Source organism: Myiozetetes cayanensis, unplaced genomic scaffold (genome assembly GCF_022539395.1).
Source record: "Myiozetetes cayanensis isolate MyiCay16 unplaced genomic scaffold, myiCay2020 scf2-11, whole genome shotgun sequence".
Taxonomy (NCBI): domain Eukaryota; kingdom Metazoa; phylum Chordata; class Aves; order Passeriformes; family Tyrannidae; genus Myiozetetes; species Myiozetetes cayanensis.
Window position 1 is genome coordinate 113,238,452 of NW_026087411.1, and position 22,963 is coordinate 113,261,414.

Sequence of the window (22,963 nt, forward strand, 5' to 3'; positions counted from 1 at the left end):
CATGTCATTCCCTGACATCCCCCCCTGCCCCGCCTCCCCCCAGCAACAGAGTCACAAATCATCTCAAACACTCTAAATTTAGCCCGGCAGCGAGACCACGAACAGGCATTTCAGTGACATCACTGCTGGAAATTAAGGGGTCAAATAGGGAAGCCGAACGTGGCACCCTGAGGAGCGGGGATGCCCTGAGGAGCCATCCTGTTTCCCCTCTTAGGACATCTCAGAGCAGCCCCTCAAAATGTGTTTTTCCCATCACCCAAAATGCCCAGGACTGAGCAGTCAGTAGATTAATTCCCATCAGGAGCTGCACTGAAAAGGCCGCGGGGCTCCAGCGGATCAGCACTGCTGGGATGCGCGGCGGGACCTGGAGAGGAGAAACCAAAGGAGCAAAACCCGTGAGCTTTGCCCGGAGCAGAGGCTGAGAGAGAGGCAATTCCTGCCACCTCGGGGGCTGGAAGGTGTGTCCAGCATTCCCTGCTGGCTGGTGGTGATGGAGGATACACCGTTTCCATGGTACTTGCACAGTTGAGTGTGTGTTCGGTCCCCAGTCCCTGTGATTTACGGGGTGGTGGGGATGCTGTGGGATCCCAGGACCGGCAGTGCTCCCTGTGTGCTTTGCCCAGAGCCAAAAGACACTGCACGCTGGGAAAAGGGAGCCAGGGTTGAGTCCTGAGGTGGGAATGGGGCTGCTTTGAAGCAAGAGGTCCTGTGTTCCAGAGGATGAGGAAAGAAGAGAGATTCCCATGGTTCCCATTGCAGTGCAGCTGGAGGGGCAGATCCCAACCTCCTCAACAAGAGCACATGGATTCTTAGACTTATACAATCCCAGAATGTTTTGGGTTTGAAGGGCTCTTAAATCTCTGCCATGGGAAGGGACACCTTCCCAGGTTGCTCCAAGCCCTGTCCAACCCAGCCTTGGACACTCCCAGGGATGGGGTGTGCCATTCTAGGGACAAGTCTAGAGTTTAATAAGAGGCTCTTAAGAGGCACTGAGCGTTCAGAAACTACCTGGACCCTCATCCAAGGGAGTCATGCTGACATCATACCCAGTGAAATCACAGCTCTTTAATCGTTACAGATGCCAGGAGGGATTTGAGTGGTAGCACTCACTCATGTGAACCTACAGATTGTGATACATTAACACACCCATGCTGGCCCCAGGAACCCTCATCCAGAAAATGCCCATCCTACTGTTTAGTGTAAACATCCTCATTTTAGGACTTGAAGCTGTTCCAGCACTAAAAGCCACATTAGCAGGAGCCCAGACCCTTCCTGCCCTGCACTGTGTGTTCAAGAGAGAAACCTACATGGAGTTCCCCTCAAGGTGTTTTGGGATTGTTTAAGCCAAAATACAGGATAACAAGAGAATAAAATGCCCCAGTGGTTGGTCACTGGAGGTGACCAGCAGCACAACCTGTCCCCAGACCCAAGGCAAGCCCTGAGCAGCCTGGCTACAGGATTTACCCTCTCTTGCTGTCTCTCTTCTGAGCATATTTAAGGAGCTGGGGACAGTCTTTAGGCTCAGTGGAGGACACCCCTCCTACTCTTTGCACTATATTTAAGCTGGGTCCAGTCCTCAGCAAGTGTTTTCCAAGTGTCCCAATCACTCCTCAGCAGCCTTTGGGTTTGAGAGGTAGAGGAGTTGCAGAGATGGGATTCACCTTGTGTGATGCCCATTGTTGATGGACAGTCATCCCTGGTTTCCAAAACAAACCACTCCCTGGACACTCCCATCTCTCTGCCAGCCCAGGAAACATTTCAGCAGGCCAAGATCATAAAATCATACAACCCCAGAATCCCAGAATGTTTTGGTTTAGAAGGGACCATTAAAGATCATCTCATGGACAAGGAAACTTTCCACTAGACCAGGTTGCTCCAAGCCTTGTCCAACCTGGCCTTGGACACTTCCAGGGATCCAGAGGCAGCCACAGCTTCCCTGGGCAACCTGTGCCTGGGACTCACTACCCTTCCAAACAAGAATTCCTTCCCAGTCTCCCATCTGTCCCTGCCCTCTGGCAGTGGGAAGCCATTCCCTGTGTCCTGTCACTTGAACCCTTGTCCCCAGTCCCTCTCCAGCTCTTCTGGAGCCCCTTTGGGCACTGGAAGGAACTCCAAGGTCTCCCTGGAGCCTTCTCCTCTCCTCTCTGAGCAATAAATTACTGCTCATGGGGCCACAACCTCTTGTAAAGTCACTCAAGAGAGGCTGAGATGATACTTTCAGGGATCTGTTGCTCACATCACCTACATCCTCTGGTGGCCTAACCCTTCACTTCTGCTGTGGGTTTTGGCAGCACAAAAATCTGGAAAACGCCGTCTCTGCCCTTTGAATTTCACGTTCGCTTTGCCCCAGTGGCGAGAAATGAAAGACGAACCAACAAGCCAACCACCCCTGCGGCATCAATTCCTCCTAGAGGCACAAAACGTGACATGATGGGAGAGAAGGGAGGAAGTTGGGGATGGAGAATCCACCAGTGCCTAAATCTGACACGAATCGCCCCGGCAGACGGCAGCGTGCAAGGAGCTCTCCGTCTCGGGTGCGCGTGGCGGCGTTTTTACCGACGCTGGCTCATTTTCACGGAGATTTTCTTTTTCTTTTTTTTTTTTTTTATTTTTTTTTTGCCTTTCAACCCGAACGTTTCCGCGTGGCAGCAGCTGTGGGGATGAGCTAATGCGGAGCTCAGTCATTTCCCTACTGAAACACGGGGCCTTCCTCCGCAGCCGCAGCCGCGCCGATAAATATCTCACGCTGAGGGGGGGGGGAAAGACAAAAGTAAATGCCTGTGCACGTGTAATTTTCAATGTCAATGTGTTCGGCGATGAGCCGGAATCATAAAAGTTATTTCATTTATTACAATCATACATAAAGCCTCTTAGAGCCGCAGACTTGGAATAGGCAATTATGCCCATAGGTTAATAACACACAGCGATTTGACTGACAACTGGAATTAGATTTAAACACGGCAGAGTGGCATGCTAAAGGCACTTTATTAAAACTGTGGCTGGGGATTTGTTCAAAATACCAGTTGCATACCTTTCCTGGTGAAATATTTATAGATAGCACTATATTGTGGCCTGTTATATTGCTTTTTCTCCTCCTTTCCCCCCACTGCTTTGAGCTCCGCTGGATAGCGAGGAATTCATCTGGTCAGATTTTCCTGGAGAGAGGGCAAATGCCCCGGGGTTGCTTAACGTGGGGTGATGTGATGGGATGTGATAGGCGGTGGGAATGGGCCACATAGCAGGGATTAACTCTACACCTGAATTTACCTCTCCATCCTCTCTGCTTATCACTCCCCAGTGCAGCATCCTCTTAACGCTGCCCTCGTTATCCCAGAGTTAATGATCCCAATATCCCAGTCAAAACCAGGGTCAGCTACTGATACAATCAGTAAAATAAATGTTGTTTGATTCAGTTGATGCTGTGACTTTTTCTTATCCTGTTACTAGATAAGTTTCTCCTTTTGAGCTTAGTTCATCACGGAGATGGGTTCCCTGCAGCCAGGATGGAATCCCTGATCCAGGGGGATTTTAATAACAAGTTAAAAAAAAAAAAAAAAAGTGTGTCAGGAATAACAGCAGAAAATGCTTGATCCTGTCTCAGAACAAGGGCATGGGTTAGAGCCCAGAATTTCCCATCATTCTTGAAAATACACTAGATTGCTTTGAAAAAATAGCTAAGGACCAGCTGGGGCTGGACCAAGTGACATCCAAAGGCCTGGTTCCAACCTAACATTAGTTCCTGAATCCAGCTGACCTGTAAATCAGGATTAAAATCCCAAAGGCTCTTGGTGTGCCACTGCCATCACTGGCAGCCAATGGAAAAGACAGGTTACAGTTGAAATGCCCTTAACATTAACTCCTAATTCCCATCTCTTGCTTTCTTGCCTCATTTGCATGACGTTGAAAATATCTACGTAATAAGAGCTGTCTTGCAGCCTATTCCAACCCAGCAACCATCCAGGGGCCAGGGGTTAAAATTTTGAATTCGAGGACTTCTCTTAAAATTAGCAAGACCAAAATCAGCAAAAAGGAGTGTATCATCCAGATCTCCAGATTCCCGTTCTTCTAGAGAGAAACCTAATGGCATAAAATCAGAGTTCAAGCAAAAATTATCTTCCTTAGTTTCAAGGAAAGAGAAACTAGGATGAATTCATCTAAAAAAGGAGCTCCAATCCACCATTCCATCATCTTTGCCTGCCTGGCTGAGCAGTGTATTCCAGACCAGCAGCCAAGCTCTGGTTGAAGATGTCTCTGCTCACTGCAGGGGTTTGGATGAGATGACCTTTAAAGGTCCCTTCCAACCCAAACCATTTTGTGATTCTGTGATCCATGGACCAGGGGCCCCCAGTGATCCCCAGTCCCCAGAATCAGGAATAGGCTCCAGCAAAGCTCCAGCTCCAGATTTTGATCCTACTTCCCCTTCCAACCTAGGGGCCAAACCCCTAATTTCAAAGCCCTTATTACCCCAAGATTAAAATAAAATGAAGTCTGAGAGCACCACCTATAAAAAGATCATCCCGGTGCTCCTCATGCATTAAATATGAAGGCTCAGAGCCTTCCTGTGATGCCAGGGCAGGCAGGAGAGCAGCTCCCTGGGCTGGGATTACCTGGCAGCCGTCCTGGTGCTGTGACCTTTCCCCAAAGATCAGCCTGTTGAGCAGCTCCCCGCAGGGCTGGCAGTGCCCACGGCAGAGGTGGCACCGGCCCCACATGCACAAACGCTCTCACACGCTTCCCCAGCAGCTTTTTCCAGCACATTTGCTGAGTGCCAGTGCCAATGGCAGCTTTGGAGAGAGGAGAAGGTGCCAAGAGATGAATTAACCAGAGGCGTGTGCGGGGGCACACGGTGGGCACTGGCTCAATCCCGGGGCAACTCGCTTTGTTGAAATGCCCATGGGAGAACAGTCTTCCTTTTTTTTTTTTTTTTGATGCCCTGAAAGATTTATAACAATTTTTGTCAGGTTCTGCCTCCTATCACCGATAAAACTCATCCTGGCACGACTTCAGCCCAGGATCGGTTTTTTTCAAGCGTGGCAGAGAAGACCTTGGTGATTGAGACCAAACATCCAGTCCTTGGCTGTAGCCCAGGTCAGATTCAGGGAGGTATCTCAGTGTTTCAAGGCATGGAAAGGAGGTGCATATGTGAAACCCACAGGCTGGTGACATGAAGGATCAGGGCTGACAGGGCCTGTTTGAGCTCAGCCAACATTCGCCCTCTCATCTCGATCCCAAGCAGACAAATCCTGGAGAGCTGGGAGTAGGTGGTTTGCCACCCTTTCAAAGAGGTTCTTGTGACACCAGCTCATGTCATTCTACCATGCATCTCATTTTATGAAGGCATAAATATCTGTAGGAAAACACACACATACATACATCTTGTTTTTCTTACAGCCCCAAGCCCAAATAGGTAAAACCTATTTTTTCAAAAACCCCAACCTTCAAAATGTCTGAGGCAGGAGCTGAGTTTACTTGAGCAGCTGAAAAATCCAGAAGGCAAATTCGAAGCACATTAGAGAGAGGACTAAAAATACAGTCGAGAAATTGGAACCAATTTTGTGATCTGGGGGGGTTCTTGCTGTGATTTCTGGGCGTTTGGGGTTGGAGATAATGGAACTGGGAGCCGAGGGTGGCATGGTTTCGTTTCAGGATCAATATCAGGGTGGAGCAAATGGTGTATTTATCTGCCAGCACACACAAGGCTTAAAAGATCTAATTGTGCCTTGTTTTACACTAATGCAGCTCTGTGGCACCACCAGAGAGTACCAGAGTACCCAAAATGTGCTTGTTTTCCAGTCCTCCCCTGATTTTTGTTGCATTTCCTGTCCATCCTGGTCTCACCCCATCCTGCACAGAGGTTTTATGGGTTATTTTGGGGGTGCCCAAATCTGCCTCGCTTGTCCCTCAGGGTAAAAAAAAAAAGGAACCAACATCATCTCATAGGAGTTCCCACGATGAAATAAAGTCTTTATGGATGATCTTAATTGGGGGGAGACTTCAAGGACATACCCAGACAGGCAGAGACATCCAGGAGCAGTAATTGCACAAGGAGATGAGATTCCCAGGGAGACCCAGCCCAGCCCCACGGACACGAAACCACAATTGTCATCTGTGATGAACAACAGAGAGGGGAACGTACAGGAAACAGCAATTAAACCATTAAAGCCTTGGGCAGCTTCCCAGTGACCAGCAGCCTTTAGCTGTATAAATATCTCACATGGCATAAAATGAGCTGTTCTCTACCCGTTGTGTGTCCCCAGTGACCTTCAAGAGGGACAAGTGGAGAGGGATTGTCACCAGACACATCAGCCTGGGGTCTTCTGCTCCATCTGAGGAGTGACACATCTAGAAGGGGGTTTGCTTCCCTTCCAAAGGGATCTCCTGCTCCTCTCAGCAGTGCTCAGCAGTCCCAGTGCAAGTTGAAATTATCCTACGGCCTAATTACTGCCCAGATCTGCTGCCTATAAATACTCAGCCCTGGTGTAGGGAAATAATTGACCTGCTGTCAGTGCTGGGTGGTACCAACGTCACTGGAGATGGGGAGCATGAAGGAAGGCAGAGGGGTTCCTTGGTGGTAAATGTGCTGCTGTTAACATATTTCACTGGTGAGAGAGAGGCCTCCACAGTTAATCTGAATATGTTCATGTTTTGTATCACACCCCAAACACCCTGAGCCTCAGCTCACTCCAGCCTGGAGCAGATATAACACCTGCTATAATACACTCCATCATATATAGCAGAGAACCATGGAATGGTTTGGTTGGAAGGGACCTGAAAGCTCATCCAATTCCAACCGCTGCCATAGGCAGGACACCTTCCACTAGCCCAGGTTGCTCCAAGCCCCATCCAACCTGGCCTTGGACACTTCCAGGGATGGGGCAGCCACAGCTTCTCTGGGCAACCTATGCCAGGGCCTCACCACCCTCACAGACAACAATTCCTTCCTGCCCTCTGGCACTGGGAAGCCATTCCCACTTGTCCTGTCCCTCCATCCCTTTTCCCCAGTCCCTCTCCAGCTCTCCTGAAGCCCCTTTAGGCACTGGAAGGGGCTCTCAAGGTCTCCCTGGATCCTTCTCGTCTCCAGGTGAACCCCCCCAGCTCTCCCAGCCTGGCTCCAGAGCAGAGGGGCTCCAGCCCTGGGAGCATCTCCGTGGCCTCCTCTGGACTCTCTCCAGCAGCTCCACGTCCTTGTGCTGTTGTTCCCCAGGGCTGGAGGCAGCTCTGCAGGTGGGGTCTCACCTGAGGGGGCAGAGGGGCAGAATCTCCCCCTCCCCTGCTGCCCAAGCTGTGGGATCAGCCCAGGACACCAGGGGGTTCTGAGCTGGGAGTGCCCATGACCAGGGCATGTCCAGCTTCAGAGGTGACTCCAGAGGCTCTGCAAGGACAGGGCTGTGCTGTGTGTAACCCCAGCTCCTGGATTCAAGAAATAATCTCTGCTTCTCCAGTTTCCCTTTTTAAAGTTCTCAGTAGCATCACAGCAGGGAAAGGCTGGGAGATGCAAGAGAGGCTCCACAAGCAGCAGCAGAAGGGAAATCCAAACTCCTCCTTATTCAGGCAGTAAAAATGAGTTCCCATGCAGGGATGACAGGGTCAGCACAGGCATGGGACTGTTCCCAGGGGACAATTTGTATGAAACTACCTTGTGAGGAGAGGAGAGAGGTGACTTTTTTCCAAATCTTTTTGTTCCCTGCAGCAACAGACACCTGAGCACAGCTCTGTGCTGCTGCCTGGGAGTCAGCAAGCAACAACTGGGAATTTTTCAAGTTTATTTTAAGAGTCAAGCTGAGTGAAATGAGAAATATCTCAAGGAGTGCTGAAAAATTTGGTCAGGAATTACAAATAGTTGTCCTTTATTTAGCAAAAGGAACAGCCCTGAGATCGAGATTGGAATGAAAATAACCCCGGGAAGATCCACCATGGTAAAAAAAAAAACATCGACAACCCAAGTTTTCAGCAGGCAGAAATCATTCTTGGCATTTATCAGCACGGCCACATGTGCTGCTTGTTGGGAGAGGAGTTTTGGGGATAGAGACGAAGACTGATTGCTCCATTCAGTCTGGATGGGTTTTGTTAAAACCATCGGCAGAAGGTTTGGAGATGTTGGCGTTTAAATGGTCATCCTGGGGTTTCCGAGCCCTTCCTGCTTTGACAGGCCTGGATCTATGACTCTGTGAGATGAGCAACACTGTACCCACCTCTGGGGACCCAGACTGGTATAGTCATACCAGGGAGTGTCAGATGTGCTCTTCTGGGGGTGCCCAAGCAGGAGGAGATGCTGCCCTGCACCCCTGCAGGATCTGTGTCTTCCAACACCTACATAACACCTCCCAGTTGGACAGAAAACCCCACCTCTGGTTTTTTTCCAACAGAAAACCCCAACTGTAAACTGTTGGTGCCAGATTTGGTGGTTTAACCCTGAGAATGGCTCTGCAGTCCTGTGGGTTGAGTTTCACGGTGATGGAGAAGTCGGGAACTCGCTGGGAGTCCTGCAGTGCCTTTCCCTCCCCACCAGCCATGGAGGATTTCACTGCAATTCCTCCTGCTGCAAGGAGTGATGCTGCAGCAAACAGAGTGTCTGCAGGATGATGAAACACAGAGGAACTGTAATGAGATTTCAAGTGAAGCCAGCTTTTCCCCTGGCATGTCTGGTCTGGATAAATCCAAATTGTTCGCAGTGCAAAGCCCCCGTGAAGGAGGAGCGCCCTTGACCAGACGCACTGCGAGTCCCAGACAGGAAGCCTGACACAGCTCTTCCCATTCACAGCCCTCCCTGCAGATCAGCAGGACAAATCCTGCACTGCAAATAGCTCATCTCAGTCAAGGAGCAGCAGGAATCTCACTGATGTGGCCAAACCCCACGCAGCGCAGCCAGGGCACGGCACAAGGAGGGGGTGTGCGTTGTGTGGGGCTGAAAGAACCATCAGCCTCTGGCAAGAGGATCCTGATTTTGGCTCTGCTGACCATTCCTGAGCAGAGATTAGCTGGAATGTGCAGTGCATCCCTCAGCATTCCAGAGCAGCAGCCACTAGAGGGGGGTTCAGGGCTGTACAGCCACAAGCTCAGTCCAAGAGTGGGACTCGGAAAATCCCCGCAGCCTTTGGGGAGAAGGAGCAGCTCAAAACTCTGTGAGGAGAAAGGCTTGGAGAAGCAAGTGATGCACAGAGGAACCCACACCAAAATGCCTGTGTGTGGTTGCCCCTTGTGCTGTCTCAGAGCAATCCATCCATTTGTTAAATATTCATGTGGGAGTGAGACCCCTGTAACAGCACCGAGAGGCTGCACAGCTGGAAGGAGGCAGCACAAGTGGGAAAAGTGGCCAAATTTTTTTTCCAAGCAGAGCAACACAGTGACAATCTTCTGCTTTTAAAGAAAGCTGCCATAAATATCTGTGGCTACATCCCTGTAGTCAAGCTTTTTACTTTTCATGGAAAAAAAAACCATCTCAGTGGTGGAGAGTTGAAAGGGGAGCCGCATGTTCAGGATGCTAAAGCTGCAGGGATGGCTGATGGACTTCCTGAACATCTCAGTCACTCCTGAGGTCTCTCTGGTGTCCTGCACCCATCCTGTCCCTGACTGACCTGCCCCATGCAATTCTCATCACTTCAAAGTGGGTTTATAAGCAAGATAGGACAAAATTTTATTAGGGTATGTTGCTAAAGGACATGAGTGATGGTTTTAAGCTAAAAGAGGTTGATTTAAACTAGATATAAGGAAGACATTTTTTATGATGAGGGTGGTGAGGCACAGACACAGGATTCCCAGAGAGGCAGTAGATGCCCCATCCCTGTAAAAATTCAGGGCCAGGCTGGATGAGGCTTTGAGAAACCAGATCTTCTTGAAGATGTCCCTGCCCATTTCAGGGGGCTGGAGTAGATGAATTTTGAAGGTCATTTTCAACCCAGACTGTTCTGTGATTCCGTGATCACACAACACTTGGGTGCCAACAGAGAGCTGGACCTACAAGTGCCTCATTTTGCTCATGCTGATGAAAATCCATCCATCCCTAAATGCCTCCCTATGAGCCAGAGGTGCTCCTTGCAGAGACCAGGTCTGTCCATCTCCCATCTGTTTGTCTGCCCATGTGTGTCTGCGAAGCTCTGGCAGCCCTGGAGTTGCTCTGGGCTGGGAAGGGAAGGGTGGGGCTTTTCCCAGGTGGAAAAAAATGGAAAAATTGCTGCAGGACAAAATGGTACTCAAGCATCCACACCGTGGTACCCTCGTGGTGGTGGTGGTGGTGGTGATGCTGCTGGTTGCTACATGGATTGGGGTTGCTTAGCAACTTCTCAGCACTGGAGAGGGAACGTGGGAGCTGGAGAATGGAAGGGACGTTGCTACTGTCGTTTGTGGGGCCATACATTGAGTTATCCCAGAGCACCCAGGCCTTCCTCCCAAAAATGTGACACTTATCATAGAATCATGGAATTTCTAAGGTTGGAAAAACCCTCCAAGGTCATCCAGTCCAGCTCTTAACCCCAGCACTGCCCAGTCTGCCACTAAACCATATCCCCAAGTGCCACATCCACTTGCACTTGGAACACTTCCAGGGATGGTGATTCCACCACTTCCTGGGCAGCCTCTTCCAATGCCTGACTGCTCTGTCAGTGAAGAAATGTTTTCAGTGATGTGACAGCACACCCAGTCTTGTAGGATGCCCTGATGCCCAAAAAATCCACGAGGAAACACCCCGCTCTGCTTTGGCACCTGCATCCAGTGATGCTCCGGTGTGGGAGCTCCACTGCACCCCTTGATTATCCCATGGGACAGTAGTCCAAGCCCAGGTGGTCCCAAACACACCAGCTCTGGACACACATGCCATGAGGGTGCAATCCAAGGTCAGACAAGAAACTAGGTCGTGGGACATCCCCAGGAGAGCAGTGGGACAGGGAAGCTCAGCTCCAGCTGGAGAGCCGTGGTTGGGAAGTACTGCTGGCAACTCCACTACCAGAGCAGCACCTGGATAAATGAACACATCTGGAGAGGGAATCTGCTAAATCACTTACAGCCACCCTTGAAAATCAGTCTGTACAACTTTGTCGGTCTAGATTATAGTTTTGCCGGACAAATCTGAATTTCCTTCAGTTATTCCTGGAGAGCTCTGCTGCTGTGACCTGTTGCAAGGACACAGGCAGGGAGAACTCTCAGTACAGCCAGAACAGCTCAAAACATGACATCTCCATGTCCAAGAAAATGCTCAGCTGGGAATTTTATCCAAGTGCTCCACAGCCTGGGTTCTTCCAGTTTTGCTTGAATATTGAAAAATCCTCCTCTTTTTTTCCCCTCCGTGCAGAAGGCACCTCCCACTTTCCCAACCCAAATCCCATCTCCAGACTGGGAAACAGGATCATATACACTCCCCCTGTTCTTCTGCTCTTCCCTAGACACCATTTTTCCACCACACTTGGAGACAGGATCCTGGACTAGGCAGATTTTGAGCCTCCTCCAGGACAGTCATTCTTGGGATGTAGAGATCTACCCTTCTCTAGTTCCTTTCAGGAGTGAGGAGCAACTTCCCAATGGGCTGCTTCTCTATTTATCCACATTTTAATGTCATAGATACGTTATTCTGAGGTCTGCAAGGGCTTTAAACCATGCAGTCCCCTCACAGTAAACTTCTTAATTTTGTTCATGTGAATCCCCAGCACCTGTGTTTCTAACCCAGAGCACTTTCTAACAGCATAAGCAAATAACTTTATGCCACTTCAGGCCAAAAGCCCACAGATTTCTTAAATATATTTACCTTTACACATAAACCTCTGGTCTTCTGTCTGTTTTTTTTTTGTTGTTTTTCCATGCTACAATTTTTCATGTTTCTCCTGAAAGGAGGAAGCTCTTTAATAGCACAGTAATACCCTGCTCTCCATCACTTACCTACCCGGTGCTTTGCAGATTCACTGTCAATCATTCGATACCCTGCTCTGCTAAATGCTGTCATTAGGCTGTTTTTCTGTCCTTCACCCTCCTGCCACCAAATTATTGTGGTGAAAGCAATTTTTTTTTTTCTTTTTAAGAGATAACATTTATTTTGCATTAAAATACCTACAAACACCCAGTTGTTCGTTAAGTAATTCAACATTATGTTATTTGAGTATCACACCGACACTACCATCTTGTGCCTTTGTTCAGGGATGGAGTTTGGATGGGAACGATTTTAAGCTGCAGGATAATACCCCAATGCATTTGAATTGCTCTGTTACATTAATTTTTATGGGAAAATCTGTTTTGCTTTCCATCAAACCACTAATGGGAACACTTTTTTTCAGGACCACACTCTGGCTGTTCAGTGGAGCTCCTCAGTGCTAAACTTTTATGCCCTAAATTTTCATTCGTGGCGTTTTTCTTTTCAAAATGCTGCCTTTCCCTTGCAGTTTCTGTAATTCCATGCAGGACTGCTTTTCATTCATATTTTTCACTTTCCATCTCTGAATTCCTGTTCTCTGAACATCATCCCCACCAGTGCAACAGACTCTGACAGATTTTCATCCTTTGAACAGAAACACCATTTCCTGAAACAATTTCCAGTTTATCTTTTTGAGTTTATCTTCACATCACTTGCAGAAACACCAGGAACTAGGAAGGATTTCCCCACCATATAGGCTGAAACCTTTCCCTGCTCTGTGGGATGAGGTTTCTCTTGGCAAAGCTTAAGCTGCAGATTCAAGTGAAAATTAATTTATACCCCAGTATCCAAGCCATATTTGATAATGTAAATAGATGATCTTTAAGGTCCCTTCCAACCCAAACCATTCTATGATCCCACAATTCTATTAAGAATAAATTTTCTATTCTTTGCCTGATTATATTCTGTATTCTCCAAATCATCACTTCTAGTTATAAGGGATCTACTAAAAGCCTTTAGCTGAGACTTTCAGCTCCACCTCCCACTACAACCACAGATCCCTTTAACCCTTCAAACCTGCAGATTCATTTCACAGCCTCAAATTTCTTACTGTGAACCAAATTTCTGACACAGAATTTATATCTTTTAGGAGTTTCAGTCCTTGCAGGGGTATGTTCTCATTGCAGTTCTGCAGCACAACTGTTTTTGTTTTTTTTTTAATTAGTGACAGTATTTTCGCTCATCATCCGTTTTAGCAGCACCACTTTCCTTCTGCAAAAGATGAGATTATTGCTTGGACCTTCCCCTTCTGGGGATTTTGGCTTTGTCCACGCTGCTATGAATTCTTTCTTGATTATCAGCAGCCCATGGGCATGGTCCTGGTGGTTCTCCCTTGGCTCCATCCTTCTTCTCTGGTGAGGACATCAGGCAGGAGAAAACCCTCAGGCTCCTTCCCTACAGGGATCACAGAATCATTCCCAAAAGATCCTTGATGTTGCCTTTGGCAAGGCCAGGTGAGACCTGGGCACTTTTTGAGACTGAAAATGTGCACAAGATGAAGCTGGTAATGAAGTTCATCTCCTTCAGAGCTGAGTTTATATTAATGTAACTTCATGTGGTCACAGGTTTTAGGGCCAAAATCTTTCCTTGTGTCATTCTCAAAAGTATCAGTGGCCACCAGCAGGTGGGTAATGCCACTAATTCTATCTTTGGGGAAGAATATCTATTCAGGAAGGATTTCTTCATGGGCAGGGTGGTCAGGCATTGGAAGGGGCTGCCCAGGGAAGGAGATGGTGGAGTACTCATCCCAGGGGGTGTCCAAGGAAGGACTGGACGTGGCACTCAGTGCTCTGGGCTGGGAGAGCAGGTGGGGATCAGTCACAGGTTGGACTTTATGTCCTTGGAGATCTTTTCCAACCTCCATGATTCTGGGATTCTGTGAAGGATAGCACAGATGATGTTAAAGCCATGAGTCAATAGAACCTGCTTGCTTTCAAACTCATCAGAAAGAGCAATCAGACCTTTTACTGGAGAAAATTAACAAGAAAACCATCCCAGGGGATGAACTGTGGAGATTCTCAGAACTAAAATAGACTCACAGGTTTCCTTGGATGCACATCCGTGGACCAAAATGTTGGTTATAGGCTGGAGAAGAGTCTGTGACTAAAAACATGCCTGGGAGTTTCTGCACTGAGGAAGGATTTGGAGGGGGTTTGGGCAGGGATGAAAAATCCTCCACGGTGCCTTTATTTAGCTGCTCATCTGGATAGAAATGCCCAACAGAAGCCCAAAGCTTGTTTAACAGTTTAACATTCATCCTTAGGAAGCATCTGACACACTGTTTCTGTACAAATAACCACAGCAGTGCTGTACAGATGACTTACTTGGTTTCCCAGTGGGTGTGTAAGTAAATTAGCAAAAAATAAATGTCATGCGGCTGTGACTTACTCCAGTTCTAAAGGCTCTGTTTTCCCTCTGTATTTTTGTTTGTTTAACAAGTTCTTAATTAAATTCTGTTTTCTAGCAGTTGAACTAACGTGATGACACAAGATGAGGTTGTTTAGAATTCAAATCTTCCCTGATTTCTCATTGTTGCAGGGGAAGAGATAACGGCAGTCGGGGCCCTGAGAGCCGCCTTCCCCTGCTTGTGTGCGGCTGTAAAATCAGCCAAGCAGTTCTCCTCTTCAAAACCTTACTCCTCTGCTGGGCTTGTGTCGCTATTTTGAGATGATTGCACGCTAAAAATAATGTATGGGCTCCCCCTTCTGCCCGAGAACATCAGTGCACGGAAAAGAACCGTGCAATGATGGAATGGTTTGGGCTGGAAGAGACTTTAAAGCTCGTCTTGTTCCAACCACCCCCACCATGGGCAGGGACACCTTCCACTAGCCCAAGTTGCTCCAAGCCCTGTCCAATCAGGCCTGGAACACTCCACAGCATCACTGGGAAACCTGTGCCGGGGCCTCAACACCCTCACAGGGAATAATTCCTTCCCAAAATCCCGTCTATCCCTGCCCTCTGGCAGTCTGAAGCCATTCCCCCTTGTCCTGTCACCACAGGCCCTCGTAAAGAAGGACCAGGATGACTTTCTGAAGTGGTAAATTCCTTCAAGATACACCAGGAAGCGTGTTGAGCATCTCTGAGAGGCTGGATCAGCCTGTTCCCAGAGCCACACACTTTGATAATCATCTTGGTGCTGGCAGGGCAGGGGAAAAGCAGCTCCACTGATTTCTGTAACGCTTGGAGAGATGGCAAACCTTCTGGATCTGCAACCTACACGTGGAGAAGGGCCACCAGGTTGTTTGGAGTGGGACTCCGAATTCTGGATCATTATCAACTATAATTTATGTCCTCTAATTCTTCACTAGGCAGCAAGGGGTTCATCCTCTGGATCTCTGGCACCTGTTTTAGAAATGGAAAATTGCCTTCCAGGCACTTCTCCCCTTCCCTCTCCCAGCTGCAAAGAAGGCAGATAACCAATGTCACAGAATCACAGAATTGTTGAGGCTGGAAGAGACCTCTAAGATCATCAAGTCCAACCATCAGCCCAGCACTACCTTCACCACTAAACCATGTCCTTAAATGCTATATCCACATGTTTTCTGAGCACTTTCAGGGATGGTGACTCCACCACTTCCCTGGGCAGCCTGTTCCAGGGCTTGACAACCCTTTCTATGATTGGATACTGTATTTTTAGGAACTGAAGTAGGTTTGAAAGGTTCTCTCCATTTCCCACCCAAGCCTTCAGCAAGTTTCAGAGCATTCCTGTAATTAAAGAGAGAAAAAAAGGATGGAGTGGGAAGAAAACAATCTCATCTATTTATATACAATTTGGATCATGGGGCAGAATGATATGAAAACTGGAAGAAAAAAAACCCCAAACTGACTCAGACTCAAGATAAAGCACCAGAAGCTCTGATTATGAAAAGAATTGAAGATTTTTAAGGAAATAACTGAAGGTTTAAGGAAAGAAGTGGTCAGAGATGTCAGTGGTCTCTCCTGGCTCTAGGACACATCATTAAAGGCAAATCCTGATTTGGGATAAATCTAGGAGTGCCCTGGCAAGCCTGGAATCCACCACTCCAGTATTTCTGGTTCTTCTGTGAATTAAAGTGTGCTCCTTGTGCAGGTTAATTTGTTTAGCTAATTCATGTGAATATTCAACTTGGAGGATTCTATTTTAATCCAAGTGCTGCCCCAGCATCACCCATGAACTGGCCACTTCCCACGCATCAGAACAGTCCAAAACTGGTCAAGAAAGAGGATGTGCGATGCTGGAAGTAGAAGACCTCCCGTGGAAGGCAGTAGGAAAAGATCCAGCTTACCTCTTGGTTAGCACCACAGCTTTTCCCCTCATTTTTTGATGCTGGTAATTCATTCTTTGACCACAGATTAGCAGTGATTTAGCACTCGGAGCACGTACAGCGAGATGTTTAATGTTACATGAGATGTCTCAGATAATTGGAGGCAGTGAAGGTTGGCTGCATCTGGCGAAGCCCTGGGCACATCATTTCCATGGGAGTCCCCAAACACAACTGTCGTGAGACATCTGTATCAGCCTTAGGACTTGTTAGCTCGGTTGATTCTTCCTGATGCTTTACATTTTTGATGCCTCTATTTGGCTTTTCGTTATTTTAATTTCACAAGGGAGGGAAAGAAATGGAGAAACTCAGAGAGCTGAGTTTCTGTACTGAGTCTGAGCAAGGATTTCTGGGGATTTCTGAGCTGAAGATTCTGAAAGCTCACATTTTGTTGTGTCTTCACCAGTACCAACGATTCGTGAAGGGAAAATGGAGATGGAGATGGGAATGGTTAAGAAGCAAAAGCCAAAGGGCAGCCTGTCACAGAAGAACCCGGGGGACATTTTCATTCTGGAGCCACTTTCTCCAGATACAATTTTTTTGATCCAATATTTACCAAATATTAGGAGCAGTCTTGTAGCTGTGAAGAAGTTTGACAATGGTAGGAGGATGTTTGGATGTCTGAGGCACCTCAGATCCTGGAGGCAGTTCTGAGCCCCTCAGACAAGAGAGACACGGAGGGGCTGGAGCATGTCCAGGGAAGGGAAGAGCTGGAGAAGGGGCTGGAGCAGCAGGAGCAGCTGAGGGAGCTGGGGGGGCTCAGCCTGGAGAAAAGGAGGCTCAGGGGGGACCTTCTGGCTCTGCAACTCCCTGACAGGAGTAGGGAGCAGGGAGGGGATGGGGTTGGGCTCTGCTCCCAGGAAACAAGGGACAGGATGAGAGGAAATGGCCTCAAGTTGTGCCAGAGGAGGTTCAGGTTGGATATTGAGAACAATTCCTGCATGGAAAGGGTTGTCAAGTCCTGGCACAGCTGCCCAGGGCAGTGGTGGAGTCTCCATCCCTGAAGGAATTTAAAAACCATGTGGATGTGGCACTAGAGGACATGAGTGAGTGGTGGCCTTGGCAGTGCTGGGGGACTGGCTGGACTAAATGACCTTAAAGGTCTTTTCCAACCTAAATGATTCTGTGATTCCAAAGGCCTCTTGAGAGACAACATCTATGCAGTGCAACTCTGTGCCAGGGGGATGGCTCTGCAAAGAGATGGACCTTGGAGCTGAGTGGTGGCGGAGGAGGTGGTTTGGTGCTTCTGGCAGCTACACACTGCTCCTTGTTTCTCTGGCTGGGATGGCCTTGTGCTGTGAAACATCCTCTCCTTCATGCTCTTTGTTTGCAATAACGTGGTTCTTTGCCTCCTTGAAAGCTCTAAAAACTTGTTGACACAAAAATGACGCTCCTTCCTATTGCATTCCGGAGAGAATTTCAGGAGAGAGGCTCTCGAATTTGAAGAGAAAGGATTTTTGTGGCTTCTTAGTTTTGCAGCCATCTGAGAGTGAGGGACCAGAGCACACTGACCTGTGTCTCCAACTGTCCTCCCCTGCTCCACATTTTCCATTGGAAACAGCAGCACCAAGCTCCTAAATCCAGGTACCAGCAGCACCAGTGAAGCAGAGGACTGGAAGCAGAGTCAGCAGCACGGTCCAAGTATTAGAGCTGGGCTTTGTTTTCCCAGTAAACTGAACTGGAATGCTTAGACACAGGAGCTCCCTCTATTTGCACACGGAGATGAGGATAGGTACCTTAGGGAACGTGGAATATCAAGGCTCACCCACACAGAAATACCACAGGGACTTTGATTTAGGAGCCAAACCGGTTTGTTTGTTCAGTGAGGCCTTGTGACACCAGCTCTGAGCAGGGCTCTGCCAGCACTTGACATTTATTAAAGCCACAGCTCGGTGGGTGACGTAATTACCTGGGCATTTCCATTTTCATTTTTAGCAAGTCCAAATTACAGGCTAAATAAAGTAAATTTTTTCACCAAAGATTACTAATGTATTTCTTTTTTTAGCACTTCTCTTGAGATATTTCATAGTACACTCCAATAACCACTTAGCTGAAGGCACTCGGGTTACATCCACAAAGCCAAAAATGCTGTTTCATTCCTTTTGTCCCGTAATTTTTAGTGCATGATAAACAATACCTAAGAGGCACAAAGCAAAAAGGAGCTCCCAGGTATTCCCCTCTCTCTGACAACCTGTGCTAATGAGTTTCTTGCCATTTTAGATAAAATATGCTTAAAAGAAATCCCACCTCATGTCCTAATGACCACAGGCCCAGACAAACCCCGGGAAGGGCCAAGTGAGGGTTGTGATGGGATCAGTGGAAATCCTTTGCCCAAATTCAGGGTGTCAGGATCCCATCTGTGTGTCCAGTGTTTTGGGAGCCATCCCTTTGCTCTCCCAGTTGCACCCCAGGGGAGCTGGTCCAGGGGAACTGATGATGCCACCAGGAGATGGGTGCTCATGCAGGAGGCAGAAGTACAGCCCCGTGCCCGGCTCTCCCTTCAAAAAAAGCAGGAGAAAAGCAGGAATTAAGGAGAGAAAAAGGGAACATGACGATTAGAGCTGATTTCATTTTGCTCCGTAGCCACCGGGTGTCACTCTTGCCTGTGAAGACAGAAAGGACTTTTTGGTCGGTGGTAAAATCCCATTTCATCAATAAATCCTTCAGCTCCCAGTGGTGACAGCACCGTGCCTGTTTATCACAATTTCCCAGGTTTCCATATCAAATCACCAACTCATTAATTCTGGGGGGACCTGGAACTGGCATTTTAGCCTGAGGTGGTATTTGCTAAACACAGGCAAAACATATTAAATTATTTTTATTAGTGTAAATGCAGCTGGAAAATTTAGATCTGGGTTTGGATTAGGAGCTTGGCCAGTCTCTGGATCACTAGGACATGGCTGGAAGCTTCTGGAGAGAGGGAAGGTGAAGACAGAAAGCGTGAATGGGTGAAAAAGCCCAAAAATGTGTCTTTTACAGGTGCCTCCTTTGCAGGAGAGCAGCGAGAACGTGATTCAGCAGGTGAAGCTGCAACACATTCCAGGCTTTGAAGTCAAGGCAGATCGTGAGTCTCAGAAGTACCAGGAGATAAAGCGAGGTGATAAACGCTGCAAACATTGCACAACTCTCTAAACATGCATTTTTCAGAGTATCAGTGATTGCCATTGTGTTGGGGGTTTTTGCTTTTCAAAGATAACAAACTTGTCCTGCAACTGCTTAAAACCTACTCTCCTGCTGAAGTTGTATTTTTCAGGTCCTCTAGAGATTCTCCATTTTGCTCCAAGGGACAGAAAATCCATTTTATTTTCATACAAATGAAATCCAGTGTTGAATCTTTACCTGAGGAAAGAACCACAGCAATAAAATGCAACATGACGGGTAAAACCAGTTGCTTTCCCTGTATCAGCAAACTGAACAGATGAGAAGAATAATACAAATTTTTAGTCAGTAAGATGAGAAAATTCTCATCAGGGGCCTCATTCTGCCAGTACATAAATTGCTAATATTGCCTGGACCTGTGTTGCTGCCAGAGGTAGGAATTTGTACTGAAATCCTACAGCTAGAAGGAATTTCACTGCCATAAACAGGGCACGTGTGTGGGGTTTATGGAGACATTAGAGCCTGATTATCCATTTGGGATCCCCTCTGGGTAATACAGGAAAGAGCATCACGTCCTATGAAATTAATGGCCAGGACTTTGAACTTTGGAATGACTTTCAAAAGGTGGGAGATGTCTAGAAAAAGTTTGGTTTAGGATTTACTCTGTTATAATCTACTACAAGAAGATGTCGAGGCTTCATTTATTTACCTGTTCACATTGAGGGCAGGAGGTCACACACAAATACCTTCAAAAATCCACCTCAGGATCAGGAAATTTCGCAGTTACGAATTACCTTGGAAACAATCAATCCTTCAGGTTTTTTGTTCCTATTAAAATAATAAAGCACAGAAAGTGCTTTGCAAAAGCTGATGGTGAGTTTCCTAAACCTGCGCGCTTGCACAAAGTGCTGTGTGAGAAATTTCAGCAATCCCTTTAAAAATAAACAAATAAATAAATTAGTAAGTTTTAAATAACAAGCAGAATTGTAACACAAATGATTTGGAGAAATTGATTTGCTGCTTTATCCAGATTTTTTTGACCTGTTCTTAATACTGGTTTCCCTCGGTGCTTTCTTTCTCAATTAAAGTTGAAATAACTTTGTAACAGCCTTGTCTTCTGCCTTGGCCTATAAGTGGCTACAAATTTCTTTATGTAGAAATACATTTACATGGTTGTTTCTTCAGACTGAAAAGCAAGATAAACCTCAAGACAAAATTCACAGATCAGAATAAAACTCATTACCCCGGGGACTGGACAAAACAAAAATCACTGAAAAATTGTACAACAGCAACAGGTTTGTTTTTTTTTTAAATGCTTCATCAAACATTTTCATATCAAGGACCTGAGCACTGAAGGTGCCAAAGAGCTGCTGGATGACCCGAATCCTTCCCAGTCTGTGGGTGGGACTGTCCCAGTGATGCTCAGCTTCTTCCAAAAAACTTAAAAGAGTTTGGATACAACTAACTAAATGTTTGTAAGATCCTCTCTTTTAGTTTTTCCCAGGCCTGAATGATTCATGGGCACAAAGTAGGTCTGCAGCGAATTCATAATTGATGCGTCTCTTCCCATGCGCAGTCGAACAAATGGAAAAATGGGTTTAAAACACACTTGATTTGTTGTTTGGAAGAAGAGACATTCAAAAGACTGTCACGTTTTCTGGCTTGCCCTGAGATACAATTCTATCTGGATGATGTGAGAGCTAAAACATTCATACCTTGATCTAGATAAAACCCAAAGTCAACTCCCTCCACGGCATGCTGGTGATCTACACATCCCGGGCATCACAGGACACGGTGAAATCGTTTTGGCTTGGTCGTTTCTACAACAAAATCAATCAAATTCAGTTAAAAAAAAAAAAAAAAAAAAAAAAAAGAGAGAGAGAGAGAGAGATGAAGGACCTGTTTTTCTCTCCTCCACATCCCTGTTTAATTGCTGCTACGACCAGGTGGGTACAGCAATAACTGTGGCATCAACCTGATGAAGACAGTGTTGCATTCAGAAACTCGATAAATGAATGGGAGGGACAGGCAATGCCTCCCCCCCCAAGGATGTTTTGTTAATTAAATTAGCATTTAAATAGCCAGAGCTAATCTGGGAAGTCAGCCCCTCATTACAGTAACTAGGAAGGGGGAAAAGAGCTGGAGACAATTCCCTACAAGATGGGGTTAAGTTGGCGTTTCACAAACTATTTGCCCAGCCTGTCCCTCCCAAGTGAAAGCTGCCACCCCTCCCCTTTCCTCCCAGCATAATTAGCATGTTCCAGTGCTGTGAATGGAAACAATATCCTCCCTCCAAGCTGTGCCCCTCCAGGGAGATGCTTCCCACAGATTGTGAAACCCTGAGCCAGGGAAAGGGCTTGTCGGGGAATTCACAGTGGGGTAATTACACTGAGGTACCTTGTGCCAGTGCAAGAGGAGCTGCATTGCTGTAATTCATTGCAGGAAGCAGGGGCTTGAATAGAGGAGAAGTCCAGAGGCAGGACTGCAGAGAGCCAGCACAATTTATTGCTCCTGCACATCTTCCCAGAGATCCCATCAAAGGCATCAAAGCTGAGATGGTTCTTTGAGCCCTAAGGATGTCTCGGTCTTTGATGAAGTTTGCAGAAAGTAGCGACGATTACACGTGAATCTGGTATCTCTTTGGCTGTCAGAACTCAAGGAAGGCTAAAAGGGTGATTTTTCAGATCTCAAAACAAATTCTTCATTCCAGGTAGAAAAATTAATTCTTCATTCCAGGTAGAAAACCGGAGCCAAAGTTGTAAGAATTGTATGATTGCATTTGTTATTGTCCACTTAAAACAGGCTCTTTGGAATAAATAAAAAGGTTATATAGAATAATTCCCCTTAAAAGATTTACTGTTTAATTTTACATAAACCCAATGATAACTAAAACAGGAGGGGAGATGCAGGAGGAATAATTGGATTTGGGTGACACCTGCTCTGCCCAGCTGCATCCACATCTGGCAGTGGGTTTCATCCCATTTCTTCAAATCAAATTCCAGGTGACTCAACCTGCTGTAAAAAAAGACCCACCCTCCCCTTGCTGCCGGTGGTGTCCAGCTGTGAAAAGGGGACTATATTTATCTCCACTGAGAACTGCTGGGTTTCAGAGAACCTTGGTGCGGTTTGTCGAGGCCCCAGCTGGAAAATACCACAAGAAGTTCAAAGCTGGGTTTCATCCTGTAACTGGATCCTCAAGTTCACAAGTGCAAGGACCAACTGTGCAGCCTGGAAGCGGGGTGTTCCCACTGCCAGCAAGAAACCCTCCACAGCACGGGGCTGTGGGGCTGGAGAGCAGATTCCTTCTCCTGCTGCAGATAAAAACTCATTTTCTGCTTCAAGTTTTGCCACCCTGCTTAGTATGACCTGTTATTTATTTATTTTTTTTTTAACTTCGAGACATCTTCCCAACCCTTGTGCTCACTTGGGATGCTCTTAAGAACATGGGCATTAATCTCAGGGTGACTTCAATGCCAACTTAACGTTTGTTTTCTCTCTGCCCTGACAAGATACTCTTCGGGCCAGGTGGGAATGAAATAATAAATACTGAGTGCAGTTCCTCTGGGCAAAAAGTGCTACCTGCTGAAATCTTATCTCAAAACCACTTGGAAATGTGTTATTTTTTTTTATTTCTGTCACAAAACCTCCTTGGATGTTGAAAGGCTGAAAG